Here is a 21,293-nt window from a genome sequence, read left to right as displayed (position 1 = left end):
CCCCTCCGCCCCGCCCCGCCCTCCCCCCACCCCGCGCCGGGCCGCCGCGTCGCCCGAGGCCGCGGGCGCTGCTGCGCCGCCCGGGAAGCGCCTCCTGCTCCGGCGGCCGGCGAACGCACTAAATCGGCGCAGCTGATGCGAGGCCGTGCCCCCGCAGACAGCGGAGACCTCGCCGGCGGCCGGCGCGGAGGTGTCTGCCCCCGCCGGGCTTGAAGGCACTTGTCGGCAAAGACACAGACGTGTCCGTGTTTGCCTCTCCCGGGGAAGGGCGAAACGCTCTGAAGTTCCCTGGCTCGGGTCTCGGGGGATGATTCTGCCGCCCTACCTACCCTGGGGGCGCCCTCGGGGTCCCACCGCGGCCAAGGAGAGGGCTGCGCCACCCTCGCCCCCAGAAAGTTTATTTCCAGAGGAAGTGTGGGCACGTGTCCCAGGAGGTGGAGAAAGGGGGTCCCCAGGAGGCTCTAAGAACTCGGAAAGCCCCCCCTCTCCTTTCCCTTTGTGCTGGGAGTTCCAGTCCCAGCTGTACCGCTGTCCCAGGACAAGTGACTTTGCTCTCTGAGCCTCAGTTGCTTCCGTTGTAAAATGGGGTTCTATTTTTACCTCTCCTATAGGGCGCTAAGGATAAAGGGAAATTAAATGTCCTGGAAAAACCGAACAGGAGCTTGGCCCCCAGGAGCAGATGGGGCGGAGCCTTTGGGAGAACCGGCTTCCTGGGCCTGAGAACCCAGAGGCTTCACCCCGCCGAGGAGCTGGCAGAGATCGCCCACAGCTGCTGAGGCAGGACGCGGCTCTTCTAACGCCCCTGGGCGGGCAGACACGGAACCTGAGCAGAATCAGGCCTTCTCTCCCCTCCCTTTTCAGTTCCCTGAAAAGATTCTCTAAAGGCCCGACTGGGTGGGGGAGGGGGGTCCTGCTTCCTCGTGCTGCCGTTTATTCTACCTACCTTGCTGCGGGTGTCGATCCTAGGGCAGGAAACAAAACCCGTCCTTAATCTCGGGCTGGGGGAGAAGATGTGAGTTGGGAGGAAGAAACGCATTGCAGTCAGGCAGACAGCGGCGCCTGGTTCTGCTTCTGAAAGGCGCAGACCTCTGAGGGGAAGAGCAGGGAAAGGGGCCACCAGGGTGTACGTGGAAGAAAGCGTGGTCCGCCGGCCCTTTGGGGTCCAGAGGGCCCTGCTGCCTCTCCACAGGCTGGACCCACATTCCTGGGCTTCTGGCCACCTAAGTATCCTGGTCTGCCGTGTGGGGCCCTTCCTCGTAGGTGTGAGGCCGCCTGTCTTTCAGGTGTTGGGGAGGATTCATGTTTTTTCACCTGGAAACTTTATTATGAAGTTTTGCTTTGTGAATTCCAAACCTAAACTCCTCACCTTCCGTTTTTCGGTGTACTTCCCCCTCCCTGCCGGGGTGCAGCCTTGAGGCCTTTGTGCCCCTCTCTTCTCTAACCACTGTGACACAAAGTATCCTTCAAGGTCTTTCTCAAATGTCACGGCTTCTCAGAAGTCTCCCCAGCCCCGCCAACCCCTTGCTCCTCTCAGTGGCTTCCGTGCTCTGAGCCACTGTAGCAGACAAAGCTCAGGGTTTGGAGTTAGAACGACCCAGGTGTGGCCAGTTCCCAGCAATTGGAAACTGGCCGAGGAAGTCGGCTTTCTTGGCTCACTGTCCTTGTCTACAAAAGTAGGCATGAAACCGTGTCCCTGGCCAAGACTGGTGGAGCTAAGGAGGATCGTCTCTGTTCTACAGAGGCTGCTCTCTTCCCCTCCTTTCTGCTGGACATAAAGCTGGCTTTTGAATTAATTTAAGTTTGTTACAGAGGAGTTCTTGGCTGCAGTATTATTGAATGGCCATATATGCTTATCAGAAATATACCAAAATGTTTTAAGTCCCACGCAGTGGTCCGCTTTTAGTACCTTGAATATGTCCAATAGAAGAGCTTTGGTCAGCATCTTCGTGTCAGTTGCAACTGAATTATTGTATTTGCTTTAGCAAAATTTTCCACTAGCAACAAATATTAAGATGAACCTGTTTAACTCTATTCCTGGTTAAAAACACAAGGAAGATTTTGGCAATATGTAATTTGAAAAACATCCAAACAGGCTGCCTCTCCCAACACACACCATCAAGATCAACAGACACGTTTCTTCAAATATGACAATTTTGACCCCTATCTAGGGAATCAGTAGGTCTAGATGAAAATTGCTAATTAATTTTCTGCAGGTTCATTTAGAATCCTGTATCTGAGGTTACCGTGCGACTTGTGAAATCAATCCTCACATTTATTTCCAGATCTGGTGGGCTTCTCTGCCATTCCTTGGAAACACAGAAGCAGAAGCTGGGACAGAGAAACCACCCCTCCGTGTAAAAAGAACATGTCACCGGCTGGGTAAAGACTGTTCAGATCAAGCTTCTGTTCTCCTACCGCTCAGTAGCGGGACCTGGGCATGACCTTCACCTTCTCTAGGCCTCAGCCTCTTCATCTGGCCAACGGGGGCCTCCCTGAGGGCCCATCCTGCCCTCGAAGCCCTCACTTGTTGCTTTCTGAGCTTCCAGCTTGTCATTTTCCTTTTGTGTTCAATTCTTGTCTTAGCACTAAAAACAGAATGTTTCCCCGAACTTTACATTACCAGGGACTTAAAAAAAAATCTTTATTAAAAAGAGGAAAAGCTGAGAAGACACAAAATCAGAAAAAAACTGTGGGAGCTGTTCTTTGGAGGCATGAAGCAGCTCTTCTTAACTGAGAGACCAGGTTGGGTTGCTCTGTGTCTGAGTGAGGCCTTTCACCGGGTGGGTGGAGGGGTGTGCTCTGACTGCCCACCCTGACATACGCTGCAAGATGCTGAGGCTCTGGGCAGGTTGAGCCGGAGGGAAGCAGGGCAGGTGGGGGCCGTGTGAACCGAGAGCCTGTGCCTGTCTGAAGTGGGCAGTTGTTAGCCAGGAATGTGAGCTCGGTTTTGCCAGATTTCCTGAGTTTTCAAGAGAAGCTGGAAATATTCTGATATTTAGAAGTTGGCAACTAATTCAAATGTTTGATAGATATGGTGTGAGTCAAACAAAATATGGTTGCAGGCTGAATCTGGCCAATGCGCTGTTCATTTGCACCTTCTGCTATGTACAGGGATGTCTTCCTGAGGCCTGGGCTTAGTGCATAGTAGGTGTGCAGTGAACTTTTGTAGAGCGTCTATTACGTCTTGATGGTAAATGGCTCACAGCCTGCCTGAGCTTAAAATGGAATTCTCAGAAGCCACACAGAGATTAATAACGACCTTTTTGTGTTGCATCGAAAGTCCACTAATGGGCTGGTGTGCTTTTCCAATATTTACACTCGGGGAAGACTTGTTCTAGTCATTAATAATTCCGTTAAATACAGAATAGCTTCTCCTTGGGAAGTGTGAAATTTTTCCCCAGTGGGGACAAGTGAATATCAAAAAAGATTTTTTTAACAACAACAACAACAACAACAACAACAGGCATTTTTAATCATGGGAGCATTGTATTAAAAAGAAAAGAAACACCTTTAGCTTGGGAGGTTTGGGCACTAGCGATGAAAGCCTCGTATTGGAGCAGAGCAGGTGGATAGCTGCCCCGTGGCTCGGGGAGGAGCCAGCCCTGGGGCTGTGGGCAGCACTGTGTGAGGTCCAAGTGACAGGATGGGCCAAGGCTTTGGACGTGGCAGGGTGGCTGGAGAGCTATGGCTGTGTCGGAGGCCGTGAAAGATGGCCTTGCCTGAGTCTTCCACATTCCTCTGGGGACAGTGTTGGGAAACAGCAGGAGGCAAGAGTCTCATTTGTGCCGTCACCTCCCGGCCCAGACGCAGGCACCTGGTGGTGGCAGGTCTGGGCACATCTGCAGCTCAGCTCAGCATGGGAGCCTGACTAAGCAGTGTTGGGGCCAAGCTGCCCTCCTCCCGCCCCCAGCCCCAGCCGCCTGCTGGGGGGCAGGCTGGCCTGCCTCAGGTCTGGCTCAGCTGTGCAAGTTCTTCCCTCCGGCCCCAGGGCTGCTTAGCTCCTATTGAGAGAGAGATGAAGCCATTCCAGAGGTGGTGCAGGACTTTGGTGGCAGAGGACTGTTCCTGCTCCTTCATCTTCCACACAGCGGAAGGGGTCGAAGGGACCAAAGTGTCCTGCGCGTCCTGCTGCAATACAGAGAGGAAGGCACCGCGCGTTGCGCTGTGGCTTACGGTAGCCCAGCCCGCCAGATCTCCAGGAGGGGATGTCCGTGAGGAAGTGATAGATACAATCGTCAATTCCAAGCTCAAAACAAACCTAAGCCTGATTCTACCAAGGGGCTTCTCTGAATGCCCGTGCCCGGGATGCAGGTTGGGGCGCCCTCTGTAACCAGGAAAGAATACTCATTTCCCGCCTGGACAAGGTGAAAGCTCATGACGCTTCTTCCAACTGGAAGGCTTGGGGGAAAGCATTGCAAGTTTGGCTACCGTTGTTTTGGCGTGTCTTTGCACACTCAAGGCTGTGATCTTCCCTCTAAATAGCTCATTCTCTCCTCACCAAGGTGGTGGGAGGAAATGGTCACAGACGGACTCCTCCCTGGACACTTGATAGACTACTCCAATTACATCTCTGAACTTAAGGGGCTCTATTTCCAACTGAAGCGTAGAAGAAGTATTGTTGAACATCCCTGCAACCGGCACTTGGCATGTGGAGCTGATGAATTTGGGGGGAGTTTTATGAGGACAGGACAGGCGCTGCTTTGATAAGTTTTGGGAGGCTGGTGAACATGCATCGGAAGGAAAATTTTCAGGTTCATCATTCCTTGGAACGTGGCGCCTCCTGCACCTTTAATGACCCATTATCCAGACCTTAGGAGAAAATATTTGGGTTTCTGTAACAGAGAATTCCAACTTGGTTTCATGTTGCTTTTGGAAATTGGGGAGAAAGGGCTAGGGAAGATGGGCTATAGGACAGATTTTAAATCATTCTCAATTACTAACTTATATGAAACTTCAAAAACATTTCTTTGGGGTTTTTAGTGTATTCTTCAGGGAAAGAGAGCTATGAAAAAACAAACTTAGAGTTAACCCATTTAGCTATGTTTTTGAAAAAGTAAAGCCATCTCTAAATATCTGACTTAGCAAGTTTATAGAGGAAATAGATTTCTCTTTACAGAGCTTGTATCTGATAGTGAATAAAAATCAGTTAGTGATCCAGACTCTGTGTGTAGCAGACACTATGCTGGGATTGCCTCCTCAAACCTCTGTTCCATTCCTTCCCTAGCAGGTAGAAGCCACACATCCTCTGGGGAGGTACCCAACCTCAATCCCACAGGTGATTGGTGTAGGTAACCCATGCATAAACTAATCAGCACCCAGATATTTTCTGGCCACAGAGATTGGCTCCAGAGTGTCCCAATCAGCTCAAAGCTCAGCACTTTTGTTTGGTGGTCATGAGAAGCCAAGTTGTTCTTTTCCTACAGTTGTGAAGAAAAAAGCCATGTGAGCCCTATTGTTCCTGGCAGCATCTTGTGATAATAAAGGAAAATCAGAAAGGGAATGGAACTGACACATGGAGTTGAGTAGAGTTGAGAGAATTGCGGGTAAAGTCAGCTGAAGCCCTGATCAAACCATGCCTGAAGCCTTTGGCCTTTTAAATCTGTGAACAATTAAATCATTTTTACCATTTAAGCCAATGTGAGATTTTTGTTGTTGTTATTCATTTTGTGAGTAGAAAGGTTCTCAACTGATACAGAAACTTACATTAAGTTTTACTGTAAGATTATTTGGGGATGAAGGATAAATGAAATACCAAGTGTCCTCTGGCATAACAGACTTTGTTCTTTCACTTTTAGATGACACTGGTGATTAAGAGGGTCAGGAGGCACTCTTCTAACACAGGCCCTCAATCCACAAACCCTGGGCCAAGTGAGGAGGTTCTTCCAATCAGAGCACGTTGATGCTGGAGTCATGATTTTCTCCTTGATCTTAAGTATTTTCCAGAAATGCACTGACTACATATTTTAATTTTCGAAGAGACTTTTCTTCCTTGGCTTTTGAGATTTTGGAGAGTAAGTTCTGTTGCTTTTCACGGTAGCTAGCACAGTGTTCTTTACCAGTAGGTGCTTCATAAATATGGGCTTTACCTATAAATGTATAAATGAAGAGATTTAAAAACACATTCCTGACTTGTAGCTTCTTAAAAGTACTTTCTTGTAAATGGCATAATTGAGGACTTCTACAAATGTAATTGCTAACTGCACTTGGAAATCCACTTTGTCAAACTGTGGCTTCTAACACCTTGTCTTCGACACCGAATCAGCTTTGATACTGATGTTTCCCAGAGGTGTGGCTTTTAATCCTCAAATTACAACACAAGTTTCAACAGGCCGGGTTTTGTTTTTTTTGTTTTTTTTTTTTTTCCCCTGTCACCAGGAGTTTAGTCATTAACAAAAGGCCCCAGCACTAATGGTTTATCAAAAGGCCAGTAAGCACGAAGGAGCCGTTCCACAGGAAGCAGACCTGGTCTGCTCAGTGAAGGAACGTATTTAAGGAGCCCCCTTGTTCCACGTGACACTCTGTTTGGGCCCAGTCACTGAAGTTCAACGCCAGGCCGTGAAAAGGAGGCCAAAAAGCAAGCCCTGGGCAATGATCCTTGATATGAACAAAATCCAGTGACTTTCTTCATGCCCATTCTGGAGTTACACACCTTCCCATCATGTTCACAGCCATGGGTATTTTGCAACAGGCTTTGCTACACACACTTTAATAAAAGCTAGTGGTTTCCTTGGGAGTCTGAAGCAAGGTGTATAACAGCCAGTGAGTAACCCGCAAGTAATGCCCCTGGTGACAATTTTGCTTTGTTCTGCTGGAGTGCAAGAAGCCGAGTCAGGACATGGGTCGTTCTTCATGAGTGTTGGGAAAGGAAAGTCTTGCGCGTTCCAAGGGGAATGTTCTCTTTATCTGAGGTGACTGCCAAGTCTTAAACACTAAAACATGTAGGTGTACTTGAGTAAAGAGAAGGCACTGACATTTCAAAGATAGCTTGAGAGGAGGAGAGGAAAAAAAAGGAACTGGGGTATTTGGCAGAGATGTGAGTTTACCCCTAGAAAGTAATGTTTTGTAGAAGCCCAGGATCTTCAGATCCTGACGGCTGGGTCCACACGCATCTTCATGCTCGTGTTTCTACAGAGCAGGCTTTCTGCTTGAACCTCTCCTCTCACTTTCTCTCTTCGGGACACCCCTAATGGATTGCAGATGTCCCATTTGGTTAGAAGCACGTTCCAGATACATCTGCCCTTCTTGCTTTTATGCAAAAAACACCTGCAAATCTTTATCTTTGGTTAGATTTACCACATATTTGAAGCTTTGAAATTTTGGTCCAGTGGGAAAGAGGAGCATGTCACCACCCTCCTTCTTAAGTTGGATTCCATAACGGACAATAGCCTTTGGGGAGATGTTTTCATTTTTCTTTAAGGATGATAGGAAGGCTTGAACAGCCTCAGATCTGCTTGGCTGAAGGCTAATTAATTTCTTTAATCCTACAGAGTCTGTGGAAAAAGCTATGGTGTCTATGGGTGGACAGCTCTCATGCGTGTATGTATTTCTCCCTGATTTTCTGAGTCTTAACAAAGAAGATGAGACCATGACCGCAGAAGAAGAGAGAATAATGAAATGTTGGCCCGCTGGCAAGGATATGGTTACAGGACCAGCTTCCTTGGATGTGCCTGGAAAATACATGTGATGTATTTCCAATAAGTGAGTAAATCCCTCTAGGCCTCAAGGAAGATTTTTTTTTTTTTTTTTTTTTATGAAACCACTCCCTGTATTCATTCAACTTCAGGATATTCCATCCCAGTGCCCAAGGAATGACAAATGCCATTTGAATAGTTTTGAGATAATAAAATCATGAGCCACCTCTTGGAGCGTTGAGGAGGAAATCCACAGTGTGGTTTGGTAAGGAGGTAGGAAGTTCTGGCTAGCTGAACCCTAGTGGTGCAACTTGGAGCAACACATTCAACCTTTGGGAGCCCCAGTTTTCTTACCCATAAATTGAGGATTAGAGTCATTTGTTTATCCCACAGCTAACTATTAGTACTGAGTGCCTTCTAGGTGCCAGGCACTGTACTGGTGCCCGAGGACACAACAGACCCAGTCTCTGCCTTCACGAACAGCCCCTCAGCAGGACTGTCCCTTCCTGTCACCCCCTTCACTCACTGCTGACACTGGGGACTGGCTTAGAGCTTGGCGCCCCACCGGGGCCTTCGTTAATTCCTGGATGTCCATGTTCATGTGGCCTGTCCATCCCATTATCCAGCCCTACAATCCTTGGCCCTCCTTGGGCTTCCCCTTCTCTTCTCTTTCTCACATCTTCCCTCACACTTGAGTGTATTTTGAACCTAGATTTCCAGTTTCCTGGCTCCATGCTCGATCAGTCCTCTCCTGGCCTCTCTTTCTGACCAACGGACTCAGAACCCTGTTTCTATGATCCAGATAACTCTCTCCAGTAAACCCACAATTCCCTGGCACCACTATCCTCCTGCAGCATCCAACAACCCAGTTCTAAGCCCGGATCCATACCATGATCGTCCTCCTTGGCTTCAACACGCAGACTGAGTGTCGATGGAGAAGCAAGATGACGGTGGAGTTGGTGTTCCCACACGTCAAGTCTCTACCCCAGTGCCGCATTTCCACGGGCAGCTCCCCCTTTCCTCCCCTCAGCAATTTAACCCAAACACCCCCCCAACCCCTTTTTAATCTCTCTTCTCCCAGTCTCAGAGGATGGTGTTCCTCTCTATCCTCTCGCCAAGCACAGCCTTGGGGACCCTATTAGTAAGAATCTCTTCTGATTATGTCTTCAATGCCTCCCTTTCAATTAGTCTGGGTTCCACCTACAAACATTTTTACCTCTCTCCCATATTAAGGGAAAAACACACCCTGATAATGGACTACTGTATCCATAGATCTCCCCTCCCCGTTCTCCCTCTGTGCACACCCTTGAGTAGTCCCCTTCCAGGTGGACTCTAGGCTTGATCATGTAATTTGTTTTGGCTAAAAGGTCATTAGCAGGTGTTGGTGCAAGCATAACCTTGGCGAGTGTGTGCATACTGAGGTTATCTCTCTTGGATTATTCCCTTTGGGAGCCCGGCCACCACGTCTAAGAAAGTCCAGACTGTCCTGCTAGAGAGCATGGCCATGTGGCAGAGGCCCTGGAGCATGAGTGACCACTCTGGGAGCGAGGAGCTGAGACCACTTTCTGCGGACAGAGAAGCCTAGTGTCCCCACCTTCCCAAGCAGGGGATCCACCAGCTGTATACAGCCCCAAGGGTGACCACAGGGGAGACCAGCGGAAGAGCTGCCGTGTTCATTCACAGAATCCTGAGAAATAAAAAAATCCTTGATTTAAGTCCTAAGTTTTAGAGCAGTTTGGTATGCAGCAGCAAATATCTGAAACAACCTGGAAAGCCAAACCCAGAACATTCCCTTGATCTCACACCGTGGCCACTTTCTCTTCTTGTTGCCCCAGCTTTTCAAACTCATCTACACTTCCCATCTCGATCCTTCATCTCTAATCTAACAGGCCTTCCTCCGTTGCTCACCCTCCGCCCCGTACTGGTCTCTGTGGACCACCGTCTCCCTGCTTGCCGTGACCTCCTGTGCTCCTGGTTTTCTTTGTTCCTCTCACGATTATTCCATGTCCTTCATGGGCTCCTCTTCCTCCATCTGCCCTTTCCATGTGCCTCAAGTTCTGTCCACAGCCACCTGCTTTGTTTATGCCTCATGCTCTGCCACTTTTGGTTTAGACCCGATGAAATCAACGTGAGAAACGGGACGCATAGACCATCTTGGTGCATAGATTGTTCTAAGAATGCCTGCCTCCGTGCCTGGGATAGCCTCACGCACTGAGGTAGAACATCACTCCCCACATCTCCCTTTTGGCTAATTTCTACTCTTCCTTGAGACTTAGCTCAAGCACACTGTCCTCTGGGGAAGTCTTTGCCGGAGCCCTCTGTTTAACTTTTCCTTGCTGGGCTAGATGTCCCCACTCCACGCTACACTCTGAGAATGATTTCATTTGCATGTAACACATTTTAATTATTGTTGTTTTTTTTTTTAAATGTGTCTCCTCTCCATGAGACCATGAGCTCCTGGGTGGCAGGGACCGTATCTTACTGACGTAGGATTTCCCAGGGTTTAGCACGGTGTTGGAGGACCCCCTGTACCCAGCAATAGGTACCCAATAAATGATGTAGGACTGTATAGTCCATGTCCCATGGCATTCCATCCATTTTAGGTTTTTGTATTTATATAAAGGAAATTGGCCTGTAGTAGGTGTATATTAAGTCAGAGAAGTCTGGACTCCTTAGACATGCTTATTTTGTTTAATTAGTTGGTATCTGCCCATTTTCCCCAGTGCCACGGAAAAGTTTTTCTAACATGGAAGTGATCTGCTTCTGTAAGATTTGACAGCAACCACCTTTCTACTCACTTCTTCCTGATACCTGGTGACGGGGGTAGAGGTTTTGTTTTTACAACTGTTTTTTCGACTGTTTTTTTCTTTCTGAGTTTCCTGCTTCTTCTACTTCAATTATTTATTTACTTCTAGGGAGCAATGTCCACCTAATTGCTATTTTAAAATCCCATAGCACATAGTTATGTACAATTACATAATAACTTTAAAATACATTGTCACTTTCACTATGTCAATTGTCTCAATTCTGGTTGTGTTTTCTTTTTTTCCTCTTAAGGGACTGGCCACTATCTTGTCCATGTTATTTGTTTCTTCAGAGTCAGCTTCTTTCATCTTTATTATTTCCTTCCTCTTATTTTCCTTAGGAGTTCTTTTTCATTCTATTTCTAGCAGCTTACATTGAATGCTAAAGTCTTTCAAAAAATAATTTCATTCTGTTAGTTCAATGCTGGTATATCATTAGTCACATTTCCTGTGTCTTCTTGTGTAATATTTCCATAACATTTTTTCTAAACCCTCTCTTCTTATGTTATTTTCCTGTGAGCCAGATATTACATAAGGCTTTCCAGTTGATTGATGGCTTTTTTTATTTTTGTCTTTAGCTTATGATTTCTTACTTTACGACACTATGACCAGAGATTATGGCTGATGTAATTTCTGCTTGTTTGAATTTATTGACAGGGCTTTGTCAAAAATAATTTGTGTTTCTGCCTATAAAATATCATCCCCTAATTCTACCTTAAAGTTGTATTACCCATATTCTCTATTCTTGAATTCTTTTTCTCGTGCAAGCTCTATTTAATTACAACCGAATAACAGTGCATTAAAAGTTTTCATTGCAGTCCTGTGTGTGTGTGTGTGTGTGTTAGGGTTAGCGCTTGGGAATCTTGAACACTACTTGGAGGAGGGCGCTGAGCTGTGGATAGTCCCAAACTGAAAGGGTTAACAATACCAAGGCAGAAAGAGTCCCATCAATCAGCTTTCTTATGTTCTGTACTTTCCTGGTTGTTGCACTTACTATTCCGTGTTGCAATTGCTTATTTGTATTCACCATCAGATAGAAATCTGCCCAGCTCACCAGGTATCCCAGAAGGCACTCAAGAGATGCTTGTTTATGGAATAAGTCTATATTGTTGGATTCTCTTTTTTAAACGAACTTGAGTATCCTGGCTCTCTAAAACAGCACCCGATCTAAGCGCTACCCTTGTTCTGACTTGAGAGATTTCTTCGTGATGTGCTTCCTTTTGTCTTTCTCTCTGTTTCTGTGCTGACATATGAAAGGAACCCTGTTTACTTCTGGCTACTTGGAAGCCCCTCATGTATTGTTCACCCCAGTAACAATTTTCTCGAAACGTTTTGTAAACATCTGTTCTGTACTCAACCAAAGCTGGTATCTCCTGTCTCCCCTTCATGGAAAAACTAAATATTATGCCCTTCTGAGCCTCCCTTTTCTTTCCTTACCTTTCCTGTTCTTCTAAAGTTGAAAAATCTAATCAGATTATAGCTATATATTGCTATGTAACAAATTATCCTAAAATGTGGTGGCTTAAGACAACTAACTATTTAGTCTCGGGACCATGGCTTAGCTGGGGGTCCTCTGGCGCAGTCTTACGTCTCCAGTAAGACTGCAGTCAACTTAACTGGGGGAGCATTTGCTTCCAAGCTCACCCATGTGGCTATTGGCAGGCCTCAAAAGATCCACTTCCAAGCTCACTCATGTGGCTGTTGGCAGGCGTCAGATCCTGGCTGGCTGTTTGCCAGAGTTACAGTTTCTTGCCACGTGGGTCTCTCCATGGGGGCAGCTCAACACGGTGCTGCTTTGCTCAGAGCAAGCAAGGGAGAAAGCAAAAGAGAACAAGACATGGTGAGCAAGATGGAAGCCAGAGTCTTTCTGGAACCTAATCTCAGAGGTGACATTCCATCCCTTCTGCTCTACTCTGTCAGAAGTGTGTCCGGCTCACACGGCAGGGTAGGGAGATTTCACAAAGACCTGAACACCCCGAGGGAGGGGTCTGTGGGAGTCCTCTTCGGAGCTGCAGACTGCAATATAAAACATCCTCTTTTTATTCTCTTAAAATGTTTTTCCTTCTGTTCCAATATCTGTGTCAGTTATTTAGATAACAGTATCACTTTCCCCCTGTTCATTGTAAAAACCTAATGTAGATTTTTATACTTAAGTCCATAACTTAATTTCAGTAACAATCACTATTTTTTTTGTAATTGTAACTTCCCAATTAATTGTTCCTTCACTAATTTTGACCAATGATTTGAACACTTTGGAAGAATATCTGCATACACAGTACTAAGCTTACTGATGTTTTTGAGTCTCTGCAAATCTTAAAATGTCTTTCAATTTCCCTTATATATGAACAACCCGTGACTAGAAGTGAAATCCTCGTGGGTCACATCTACATCTTATTGGACTATAGGTGTTTCTCCTATTTGAATGTTGGCTATTGCAGAATAGACATATAAAGCAAGCTTGATTTTAGCCCCTTTGAATGTTTTTTTCCCTTGAGGTTTAAGAATACTTGAGGATATGTATTATTTCCTTTTTATTGATCTTATCTGGGATAAGGCAAGTCCTCCTGATTTCCAAGGTCAATTTTTTTCCCTGCCAAATTCTGGGAACTTTTATAACCTATTCCTTTTAAATTTTTATTTTAAAGTAGGCTCCATGCCCAACACGGTGCTTGAACTCACAACCCTGAGATTAAGAGTCACATGCCCATGGACCGAGCCAGCCAGGAGCCTCTAACCTATTCTTAATCAGCTGTTCCTTCTTTTTTTTTTTTTTTTTTTTCCAAAAACAGATTTTAACTGTTTATTTATTTATTTTAAAGATTTTATTTATTTGAGAGAGAGAGAATGAGAGATAGAGATTTGAGAGAGAGAGAATGAGAGATAGAGATTTGAGAGAGGGAGAATGAGAGATAGCATGAGAGGGAAGAGGTTCAGAGGGAGAAGCAGACTCCCTGCCCAGCAGGGAGCCCGATGCGGGACTCGATCCCGGGACTCCAGGATCATGACCTGAGCCGAAGGCAGTTGCTTAACCAACTGAGCCACACAGGCTCCCCTCAGCTGTTCCTTCTTTATCAGGAAAGTTTTATTCACAGTTTGGTGGTCAGGTCAGTGTCCTGTTCTTCATATATATTGTCTTCTTTTGCTTCATTTAAAATATTTTGTATTGATTTATCCAGCTTTTGGTATATAATTCTTCGTATTATCATCTGTTTGGATGAAGAGCTTCTCTGCAGTTTTCATTCTCTCTTACCACTTTTAATGAAGACCCAATTTCAGCTATTATGGGTATAATTTTGTGGCATTCTCTTTTTGTGCTGACCTGTTTATTGGTATAATGAATTCCTTTATCTCATTGGAAATAGAAAGCAGCTTTATCTTCAAGTTAACCTATGTGAAGAGGAAGATTTTCCTTTGGGGTCTTCCACATTCTTCAGTTGCTGCGGAATTTTTTCATAGGTCCCATGTTCCTTTGAGTTTTTCTAAAAGTCTTTAGTGTGTTTGTCTGGAAGACTAGAGGGACTGGATTTCTAAAAAAAAAAAACAACCCACATCCCATGATTCATTTGAACATGGAGAGCTCTCCCTGGGAGTAGTGCCAAAGGTTCAACCAAAAGGCTGCCAACGACTCCCTTAGGAAGTTCCTGGATCTGAAAATGAAGACCAGGAATAGCTGCAAGTTAGCTAACCTAAATCTTTCTTGGAATAAGACTGGAGTATAAATCAATCAATAGGTGCAGGTTACTCAGCCCACTTCTGGTGGATGGCTGAACAGAGCAAATCTAGAGCAGACCAAGTGTTTTCTTATTCATACTGGTGAATTATTTCTTTGTGTTGGCTCATGTTACAACATTTCCTTCTTATCTTAAACATCTTCAGATAACTTCTACCCAAATTTACAGTCCACAGTTCACCTACCATTATATTTCCCCCCTCATTTGGGCTTTCTTTGTTCATACTCCATGCCATCCCTTTGGGTTCACTTTTCTTCTTGCTGAATTAAGTCCTTTGGTAGTCTTTTCAGTGAGGATCTGTGAAGGGCAAATGCCCTTTGACTGCAAAGCTGAAAAAGCTTTTCTTTCGCTCTTACTTGTGAATGATACTTTAGAATTCTGAACAGATCCTTTTTTTCTTTTAGCACATTGGCCATGTTACTCCGCTGTGAGTCTTCTGTCTTCTGATACTGCTCGTGAGTGTTCCACTGTTGGTCTAATACTCTGTTGCAGAATCCGTCTTGCCTCTAACGTCACTTTGATGACGTTTCCCTCCAGCCTACAGGAGGGAAAGCAAGGCTTACAGAAGGATGCGCTTCTTCATAAGGAAGCAGCACTAAAAGCACCCCGAATCAAGGCAAGTGGGAAATCATTCCCATAAACACATTTAGGATAAAAAATATGCTAAGATTATCACTTGGACCTCTGGCTCTTAAGAAGCCACCTACCTAGGGATGTGGGAGAAGCTCCACCTGGTATCCTGGGCTGGAGAGAAGCCACCTCACTGCTCAGTGTTTGAATCTGGGCTGTTTTGTAACGATCCTGGCTTTGGTCTCCTGTCTCTCAGGGGGTACTTTTGAACCCATCAACCTTGTTTACCACTTGTCAACTAGTATTTCTGAATAATTTAGAGTCCTTGGAAGTATTTGTTTTCTTTTTGAGCTTGGCTATGCATTTGTTGTGTTTCATTTTTACATTTTATCTATCATTGTCACCTGTAGAGGTAAAGAGGAACTCAAAGTATGACCTTAACCCTATTTTGACTGAGTCCCGCTTCTAAATGTCTAATTTATATTGGAAGTTCAGTATCAATTCATGTCTTTGGTGTCTCTACATCTCAGTAAGGTGTTCTGAGTTCCCGGAGCAATTTTAAAGTTCACCTACAACAAGCAAGTGTCAGATACGGTTCTTTAATTTTGAATTTCTATGTTATCACCTATATTGAAAATTAGCATAATCATATTACATATTAGCATCCCAACCGCAGCTTTTATCTACACCTAAATGCCTTATGGATCTTTGAACTGTAGATGTATCTCAAGGGATGTGACTATTATGTTAACCAACTACCAGTGCTATTTCCAGCTCACAGTTCTTGTTTATACAGATTTGGTTGGTTCTCTCAGGCTGGGGTATTTATTGATGACTTTCCTCCCGGTCCAGTGCAGTCCTGGGGCCTTCGGGCAATCAAGGGCGCCAGACATAGGTCAGCAGAGGACCTCGCTGCATCCACGGAGGCCCTGGACCTCAGTGCACACTTACATCATTCCACATCTGTGTAACAGCCAGAACAAAGGGCAAATACGGTGGAGGCAGTGGTGATGTCCCTGCCGATGGCTAGGGAAAAGATTTGAGGTGACGGTTACCCCCATATCCTCTCCTTACCATCCTACAGTCACCAAGGTATGATTGCAACCTCTCCCCTTGGCTTCCTTGGCCCCAGGGTGTGCGTGCAGGTGTGTACGTGTGTGTGTGTGTGTGTGTGTGTGTGTGTGTGTGTGTGTGTCCCTCCTTACACTTTGTGGCTGCAAGGTATAAATCTTTCAGACAACTGTCCTGCTCTTAAGGAAGGACTCCTGTCCAGGGTTTAATATGCGGTGCTAGGAGCATAAAATGGAAGCACATTGAGAGGCAAAAGACTCATGGCTCCTCAATTGGGCCTCCAGTGGCCAGGGAAGCTGAGTAGCAGAAGACGACATTCTGATTTGGTGAGCGCCTCTAGGATCATGCAGGTAGGAGGACTGGAGCTAGTCAGCCAGCCCGTGCATAGTGCCATACAGAGAGTGCCAAGGGTGGAGAATGCCTGCAAAAATGTGGCCAGGAGAAGTAGCACTTTCTCACTCCTCTTTTGCTCATTTTGGTGGTTTAAGGTGAGAAAAGTCATCCATACCCCCTCTGCACGCTTGCACTGTTACACAAGAGAGAGGAGGGAGTTTTCATGTTCCTAAATTTTGTTTCCCATCTTGCCAATCTTGTTATATAGGCGTTCTGGCAAGGGACTCTCAACTCAATACAAACCCTTATTACAAGAATGCACTCTCCTGTTTTTATTCTGTTTTATTCTATCAGAGTCCATTTTATTTAAAAATAAAAAGTCTGCAAATTTCCATGAATGGATGAATGGGTAAACAAAATATGATCCATCCATCCATCTCTCTCTCTCTCTCTCTCTCTCTCTCTCTCTCTACCTATTATGGATATTTACGGAATGGAATATTATTTCACCTTACAAAGGTTGGAAATCCTGTCACGTGCTATCATACGGATGAACCTTGAGGACATTACACTAAGTGAAGTAGCTAAACGCTGGCTATACTAAAATACAAGTACTGTATGATTCCGCTTGTTATATGAGGTACCTAAGGGTAGTCAAATTCACAGAGACGGAAAGCGGAAGGGTGGCGGCCAGGGGCTGGGCGAGAGGGAAAAGGGGAGCTGTAGATGGATACGGAATTTCAGTTTTGCAAGATAAGTGAGTTCCGGAGATGGATGGTGGTGCTTGTTGCACAAAATGGTGATTATACTTAACATGACTGAGCCGCATATTTAAATAGTGAAGATGGTAAATTTTATGTTGGGTGGTGTTTGCCCTTGTTGTTTTAACCACACACAAAACACAATGAGGTCACTGTGACAAAGCAAGGGGGCTTTGGGGCGCCCTGCCTAAGGTGGGGTCAGTCAGGGAGGTCTCCCCAGAAAAAGTGGCATTTAAGCCAAGACCTGAGGGATGAATGAAGTTCACCATGGAAGGGTGTGGAGGCTCCGGGGTTGAAGAAGGCTCTTGACTGTGAACAGGTTAAGCAGGCCTTATCAAATCATGTGGGGGTTCCTATCATCAACCGGCTTCCTGCTCTCAGTCTCTTTCCACCTACACACTGATGCCAGATTAATTTTCTAGAACATCGCCTGGATAATGCCAGTCTCCCACTTTCCTAGTTAATCCTTCCAGAACATTTTTCTTTTTGCCTGCTGGATAACCCCTCTGCCTGGCACTCAAGACCCTCTTCTCCCAGCGCCCCCACTCCCCCCACGTGTGAACCCTTGCCCCAGACATCCCTCTGCCACGGTCCCTGAACACACCTCTGCTCTTCCGTCACGTATGCTCTCCTTTCCAGCCCCCATGTCCCCATCCCTTTTGTGCCTTTGGACACCCTCTCCACTCCCTTTCTGGATTCTGCAGCATGGAGTTTAGCGTTTGCTTTCCTACCTTTTAACTTGCCCCCCTCCTTCCCCACCTCCACACACACACACATTCCCTGGGGAACGGAGCCTTACTCGTGGTGGAGACCCTAGTGCTCAGCGCCACGTCTGGGAGAGCCTAACAACACCTCAGTACCTAACAGTCATGGTGATCCTGAGTCCTGAAGGTCAGCAGCAATCACCAGCCCAGGGGAGCTGGCCGAGCCGAGGCTGCGTGCACCAGGAAACAGCCTGTTTACCCTTGGCCCGAGCCGGGAGCCCATCTCCGGCACCCTTCCATCTCCTCCTGACATTCTTGAGCTGAACATCTCCTGACCAGGCCCCCCAGATGCTTCACAGGATTATCTGCCTAACAGCACAGCCCTCCCAGGCCAGTGATTTTATCCAGGGAGAAGCCAGGGCAGTGACAAGCACAAAGGCACATTTTCCCAGAGGCCAGGGGACACACTCTGGGGCTGGGGCAGGGGGTGATGGGAGGGGGTGGAGGGGGTGGAGGACTCAGGTGGCCGCCCTGCCTCAGGCCTGCTCTCCTTAGAAGCTGAGCCAGAAGCCCAGGTTTGCATGGGGATCTCTGCAACTGGCAAAGGCCTCGGGGCTGTGGGTCGGAGAGGAGCAGTGGGGGCGGAGTGAGGAGGCGCGGGGGTTGGGAAATCCACCTGGATGCCATCAGTCTTGCCAGAGTAAACAGAGCTGACAGGAGTGCTTGCCGGCAGCCTGGTACAGGTTAGGGGGGGTCACCGGAGCGGCCTGGTGACCCGCCTGCCTGAAGGTAGAGACGCTCTGGAATCTGTCACAAAGGACAGAGCTGAAAGCTCATTCCTCGTGGAATGAACCCGTTTCCTGGCATTCCACACAACGGGGAGTGCGGACGCTTTTAAAAATATCTTAAATGTAAATCTGAGCTGGGTTCAAATACACACATTTAAAGCAAAACAAACAAAAAAGATCCACCCTCCCCAACCTCAAAGTAGGATCCACAGTCTACATGTCACTAGGCATAAAAAAATACCTTTTTCAAAGCTCTTTCTCCATTTTCTTGAAGCTTGAGGGTTTAGAAAGTATAGCTGGACTTAGCAGGAGAACCTACCACTTAATTATCTAGAACTCTCCAAAACAACAGCAGAGCCTACCTTGAGCGAAGGTCTTTTATTGATATCCTATAACACGGGGGATGGAAATCTTTCTCTGTCTCTTCCTAAGAGCAAAACCCTGCAAACACTCACTTCTGCTTAGTGTGATGTGAAAGTGACAGCGGAGGCATCTTTAGCATACTTCCCAAGACCAAGTGGGACAGAAATTGTGAAAAAAAAGAGTCTGAGTAACTCACAAGGCATTTTGAATCGTCGGAAGCACCAGCAAGATGATTGTTCGTCTCTCCCTTCAGCAGGCACTGAGGGTCTGTTAAGTGCCTCGAATGTGCCAGAGTACCGGGTGGGGGGCCACCCACACACTGAAGGCCATGGCCACGGTGACTTTAGCTCAAAAAGACACACAAGTGGTTTCTTCGGGAGAAAACCAGTCACCACGTAAACCTGCCTGAGTCCTGCAATATGTCCGGCTGATTTGTTTTGTGACCTTGGGCAAGTCACTTCACCAGCCTGGGTCTTGTTTCTTCACCTATAAAACAAAGATAGTAAAACCAGGGTACCTTCGGGGTATTCCTGGCACTAATGAAGGCTTGTAAAGTGCTTTGAGATCCTTAGGATGAAAGTCTCTCCAGAACAGTAAAGCCTGGTTATTACGCTTCGAACATGACATTCCCATGAAAACCCTGGTCAGGCTCTTACCCCACCTCTCCATGAAGATTTAATAGCAGAGAGTTGTAATAAGTTCGTAAAGGACAGAGACCTCCATTACTGATACAAAATATGCTGTGGCGAACTAGTATATTAAGGGCTATTATCATGAATAATTAAAGCCAGGTTCTACTTACAGATTAATGAACCAAGTATATGTTGTGATATAGTGGATTTTCATTGTGGCTTCCTCAACCAGCTCATGTCATGAAATTTATTTCTCTTCCGCGGGTCCTCCAGCTTGCATGGATTAGCAGGTTTACCCCACAAAATAGGTTGGCGAAGTATACTTCTGAAGGATGCTTTCATGCCTACTGTAAGAAATAAGCCCAATTAGAGGTCTCTCAGTACAGATGAAGAAGGTTCATTAATGATAATGAAGGGCTGACCTACCTTAGGCCCCTAAGTTTGTAATTAAGCTTGCATATATTGAAGAATATCAAAGTCATGTACATTGCTCCGGGCTAACACACATGCACGTGGAAAGGAGAAGTGCAGGCTCATGCACAGACATTTCGGCTGATCTCGGACAAGGCAATGGTACTTCTGAGGATGCATTCACTTTAGAAGGTGGAGCCATAATTAGATCAAATAAAAGCCTTTAGATAACTCACGGGGCTTGAATATAAAAATCCGTAACTTCTGAATTCAACAGCGTTGAAAAAAAGATGTCCAGGGTAAGCGACAGAGTGTGGATTTTAAGAGACATGGCCAAGAGGAATGACAGACATCCATGTGAGTGTATTGATCAGTGGAATGACTTGGGCTCTAACTGTCCCAAGACGAGCTTAAGCAAATATCCCAAACACAAATATTAGTGTTTACACTGTGTGCTCCTTTTTCTGGGATTTCCATCTTTTTCCTGAGATTTTTAAAAATTATGCTGCCATTGGAATTAGCCAACGTAAGGTAATTAACAACGCCAGTGTGCTAATTATGTGTGTGTGTGTGTATATGTATATATATTATATATATATGTATATGTATGTATACAGTGAGAGAGGAGAAGAGATTACTTTCTGCTGGAGATAAGGGTCACTTTTAGATTTCTGGAATGCTATTTGAAAAGGAGGGGTGCTGGGTAACAGAAGAGAGATGCTGTGGCCATAAGCTCCGTCTTTGCAGCTGGGAAACTCATCTGCAACTCACCTCAATGGGCCACATACTGAAGAAAATTATCGAGGCCATTCAGAACCATTAGGTTTATAGGTAAGCAGGATATACTGACGTTCAAGGGAATCTGGAATTCTTTTCCTGACGCAGAGCCAAGTTTTCCAAACATGCGGGGTCGTGGTGCGCCTCGATGCCTTTGCTTAGCGAGTTACCTCCACCCACTCCCCCCCTCCTCTGCCTGGGAAACTCCTACTCATCTTTCAAGGTGCCGATCTAAATGTCTCTTGCTCTGCGAGCCTTCCTTGGTGTTTGCAGGTTGAAGTATATGCTGCCCTCTTGATGCGTTCACATACTCAGCTTACACCCTCTTCGGTTGCGCAATATACCCCGTTGTGAGTACGGCAGCATCTACTTTCCCCTGGAGGCATGAGCCTTCGAGCATGGCAGCCGCACCTTGTTCACCTTTGTTGTGGATCTAGCAACAGCAGTGATCGGACAAAGTGTCTGGTGCCTAATATATGTCCGTTAATTCTAAGTGCAAACATTTACCAACCACTGTGGCACAGGCACCGACCCTCCGGAGTACATTCTGGCTGTAAACAATCGTCAGGGCTGTTCTGGAATAGAGCCCTCTGCAGACTGCATTAACAGACACTGAGTGTTTATTAAAATAAATTCAACTGTAGCCAGAGTTACCAAGTAGGGCTTTTATGGCCCCAGGGCTAGGTATCCCCATTTTCCCACCTGTAAAATGGGACA

The sequence above is a fragment of the Callorhinus ursinus genome, unplaced genomic scaffold (assembly GCF_003265705.2).
Source record: "Callorhinus ursinus isolate GAN/ISIS: 27379988/994484 unplaced genomic scaffold, GSC_fseal_2.0 scaffold45, whole genome shotgun sequence".
Lineage (NCBI taxonomy): Eukaryota > Metazoa > Chordata > Mammalia > Carnivora > Otariidae > Callorhinus > Callorhinus ursinus.
This window is presented reverse-complemented; position numbering follows the sequence as displayed.